The sequence below is a fragment of the Tasmannia lanceolata genome, unplaced genomic scaffold, assembly GCF_043159265.1.
Source record: "Tasmannia lanceolata isolate RefF3 unplaced genomic scaffold, GAP_Taslan_0.1 ptg000018l, whole genome shotgun sequence".
In the NCBI taxonomy this organism is placed as follows: Eukaryota; Viridiplantae; Streptophyta; class Magnoliopsida; order Canellales; family Winteraceae; genus Tasmannia; species Tasmannia lanceolata.
Window position 1 is genome coordinate 33104382 of NW_027518695.1, and position 4930 is coordinate 33109311.

The window sequence follows — 4930 nt, forward strand, 5'->3', positions numbered from 1 at the left end:
AATGAAGATTGGCTCAAGAGTTCATTCAAGAGAGTGTTCAAAATGGTAGAATGTATTCCTCTCTCTCTTGGACTTTCTCTTGATCAGGGAACATCTTAAAATCCCTCAAAAATATTTTTCAAAGCGACTCACAACCTTAAAAAGGACTTAAATTGATAAGTGAATGACCATGGTGGTGTACCAACATGTTGGGACCCATATGGCATTCCATTACATAGTATAAAAATGAGTTCTGAAGGCCAAACTGGGATCAACACCTAAAACCTATCATAACTAGTCCAACATAATTTCAAATATTTTTAAAAATATTTTTAACAGAAAGATCTCATCATTTTCATTCAAATCAAGTATAAGAATGTCAAAATCCGAAGAGAAACGAAGGAGATCTGAATTTTACAAGATTGGTGCTGAAATCTGGAATACGGGTACAGAACTCCGTGGGTTTCCACGGAGCTCCGTGCATGGAACTCCGTGGAACCTCACGGAGCTCCGTGGAGCAACCCGTTGGAACTATGAAGTAAAACACCCCCTAAAGTTAGTTACTTCAAAGTTTTTGGATGTAACTGCTTTATATTAAACATGAAAGATAATTTGACTCCAAATCCGATGAAGGTATCTTCTAAGGATATTCAACTCATAGCAAAGCTTATATGGTGTATAACAAGAGAACTCAAATTGTTGAAGAGTCCGTCCATGTTAAATATGATGAATCCTTTGAACCTCCAAAAGTGATTGATGAGGATGATGATGCTAATCTCTTAGAGCCTCCTAGTCAAGTAGATATCCTTATTCAACTCTTAGAAAATGTTGATTTAAAAGGTCCACCAATAGAAGAAGTTGAAGTAGAAGGTCCTCCTAAACATAGTAGAATATTGTCTAGTCATTCTTCTACTCAAATCATAGTGAAACCTCTCAAGGAGTTAAGACAAGATCTCATTATACAAATATTTGTGCTAACATGACATTTATCTCCCAAATAGAGCTCAAGTCCATAAATGAAATACAGGTGTAACAATCCAAGAGAGGGGTGAATTGGTCAATTAGAAATTTTAGGCTTAATTAAGGGAGATTAAAAATTAATCCATTTAATTAAACACTAGTTAGTTTAACCCTTGTTCAAATAGGCATATCAATAAAATTTAGGGATTAAACTTTCTAATCATGCACATTTAGCTAACCCTTGTTCAAATAGATATTATAATGCAATTTAGGGTTTAGACATTTAACTTAAATGAATTCACTAACCCTTGTTCAATTAAAGCATAAACAAAAGTATGGTTAGAGATTACCAATCATGACACGTGCGAGAGAGAGAAAGAGAAGAGCAAGCATCCACAAGGCACAAGATTTATAGTGGTTCGATCACAACTCCTTGAGATCTCCACTAAAATGATGAAGCCGTACACCCGACTCTTTCATCTCCAAAGGGAACAAACCCTTAATTTTCCATTCTTAAGGGCCAAAGCGAAGCCCATCTGCACGAAGCCTTCGGTGAGAGGACATACCCTCATATGCCGTCTTCACCTTTCTTGGGCCGAAGAGGAGACCCTCGTCTTCACCTTTCTTCACGGGCCGAAGAGAAGACCCTCTTCTTCACAATTATTACTGGGCAGAAGAGAAGACCCTCAATGAAGAACAAATAAAATGAAAAGCACTCAATGCCTCTTAATAGGCGGATTACAACTTTATAAGCACACAATCACTCCAAAGAAATAGCAAAAGAAAAGCCCTACGGACTGCCTCCTGATAACATGTACAAATGGAAGATCAAAGAGGTTTTTAGCTTTTGAAATAAAAATGTTGAAGCTCAAAGAGAAATGGGATTTGATCTTCCTCAAATGTTCAAAAGCATGTGGAGATAGATTTTAATCGTATATATAGTGTATTTGAAAATATGACCGTCTGGGGTAAAACTATAAATTATTGGCTTGAAAAAGTCAAGTAGAAAATGCCCCAACGGCTAGTTTGCTCGACCGCGGTGTCGACCAGGCTACGACGGTCGCCCTATTCTATTTTCAAATTTCTTACCGTCACGGTCGACTGGCCGCATGACGGTCGCCCGGCCAGGGCTAACTGTTTGTGAAAAAAAATTTGGCTCAAAAACCTATCTCGGTCGATCGACCCACGGCGGTCGCCCGCCCTATACCCAAATTGGATTGCTTCTGTAGAAACAGAAGCGCATCCGCGGTCGCCCGGATCATCCCGGTCGACCGGCCCGATAAAATTAGAGATGGCCTGGATTTTCAGGTTCCATCCCGCGGTCGCTCGGAATAGCCCTGTCGACCGGCCCTGAGTGAAATTCCATTTTTAACTTTAAAATACAGGGGCTTTGAGCTATGGTCTTTGGGCTTAAGTCTAAGGTTTTCAAACATATTTTTGGGTGTGTTGATGGTTTTCAAAGATGTAAAATGTTAAGTATAAAAACCATTTGAAAACCTTTTGAAAGTGCATTTAAACATAAAATCAAGAGGACTCCAAATACATTCTAAAAATAAGAACCTTGAGTCTTCTTGGAATGTCTTGGCTCTTTTGCACTTTCTTGGACTTCTTCAGCTTTGGTGAATATCTTGTCCTTGTTTTGGATCTTGTGACTTGTCGTCCAATCTTTAATGCATGTTGAGGTACATGAGGTGTCACCATGGCATGTTCAACTCTAAGCTCCTTCTTGACAGTTGCTAGGAACTTGTGGAATCTTCATGATTAGCTTCTTGATTTGAACATCTTCAAATGAAGATGTTTTCAATGTAAGTGCAAGCTCTCAGTTCATTTGCTCCTTGATCCACAAGCCATGTGTTGTGAAGAGTTGTGTAATGGCGATTATGACATGAAAATCCTCTATACAACACAACACCTCAAAGCAATACATCAGTCCATAAATGCTAATCAATTTAGTTTGCTAGCATCAAAATAAGAAGGTAAGGTGAATCATTAACGCTTGAGAACCCTTGGGCTTACATTCTCCCCCTTTTTAATGATGGCAAATAAATTGATTAGGGAGGCAGGAGATATTAATCACATAGATGAATAAGCATAAAACACTATAAACAATGAAGCAATGCTCCCCCTCAATTTATGTACAAGTATAATAAATGAATATAAAGCATGTGGTGCATATACAATTGGACTACCTAATCAATTCCCAAAATTCTTCCCCTTTTGGCAACAACAAAAAGGTAGGGATATGCAAGTGTGAGTACAAGTGGGGTGTCAAGATGAAGAACAACTCATAAGAGTTATTAAAAGTGTATATGATGTGTCAATGAAGCTCATATGATGCTTATCAAAATGAAAACAAAGTGAAATGCATGATAAGGAGAGTTTTTTTTTTTTTTTAAAGATATGTAAGTTAAGCACAATTATGGGTGCAATAGACTATGCGAGCATATCACAATGGTCTATATAAACATGAAAAAACAACCATTTGGCTCTCCCTCCCTTTATTTGTCAATGGCCCTAGGTGAAACCTATGTGATAGGGCATGACCAGGCAGAATGGTTTAAAATGTAAGTGATTTAAACGCTTGGGCTTTATTTGCAACTTGTAAGAAGATGAGTCTCTACCTTAGCAAGGATATACTCAAGTATTAGACATAACTTTCAAGTTCACAAGTTGCATTGTGTAGGGGATCTCTTGACAATAAGCAGACAAGTCTCTTCCAGAGCATTGATATGCTCTGAACTATAATATAACATTTTTGGGACGACATGTTTCTTGCTCATAGAGATTTACACATATCAAAGTGAAAGCTCTCCCTGACTAAGTGCATCTAATTTAAATGTAATAGATCAAGGCACATAGAACCCATGATTTAATTAATCACCTTTTATTCGAATTGCTTCATTCATAAACCTTTGAATATGAATGGATGATTATTAAACATAGAATATGAGTTTAAGGCAGATGGTCTAATAAACACATGGATAAGAGAATGAAATCAATGAGGTACATATCCATGCAACCAAAATATCATGTATACATAGATGAGGACTATAAAGCTCAATATACATGATCAAGATGGAAGATTAATACCACATTTCTTTTATTACTTCAAGAAGTGATAAAAGTGGTATTTAGAAATCTCTCGAAAGAAGTAAAACTAAACTTCTTTTTTTCTATCTGGAACTCTTCTACTGATGAATGTTTAGAAGAGCTCAGATCAATGCTTGACGCTTTCTTCCATGTAAGGGAGCATCATTTGAAAAATCTTTTCGGATTGAGAGATTGGCTACTTGTTTTAAATCTTCTCCTTCAACAAAGGGCCATCCTTGAAAGGATGATCATGAAGTGCACATGCCAGCCTTTAGACAGAGTCTTCAATTTTCTTAGTCTCTGTTCATCCTTCTCAGTGGAAGAATATAGAGATGGACAGAGGAAAATTGAGTACATCTACCATCTTATTACATCTGGCACGATGGAAGGAAACAAGTATCATTAATAAGCTACGAAGGACATGATTTGAGTGGGATCATCCGAAGCTAAAATCTTGGAAGAGATGATGGGACATGACAAACTCAAAAATATTTAAAACATCCCTCTTCCAAGAAATTATCATTGGCCTTAGATAATTCTTATAATGCAAGGCCTGGCAATACACAATGGCTATAGGTAAGAATGTAAAAGCACAGCCATTGGATCATATCATGATCAAAGATGTTCTTATCTTTAAGAGCACATGATAAGAGATTACTTCATAGACAATGGGATGATCATCTCAAGCATTGTCCAACGAAGAATGGTTCTAAAGATTTTTCAAACTCTAGAACAAGATACTTATCATTGGCAGAGATAGAAACATATAAATCTATCCAAGATAAGTATAAGGCCAGAGAAGATATGGTATTGAGGCACATGCAAACGAATCTTGTCAAAAGATGAGAGATGATCTCAAATTTAAAGAATAGGACAAGACCCAACTGCAACACATATGGAG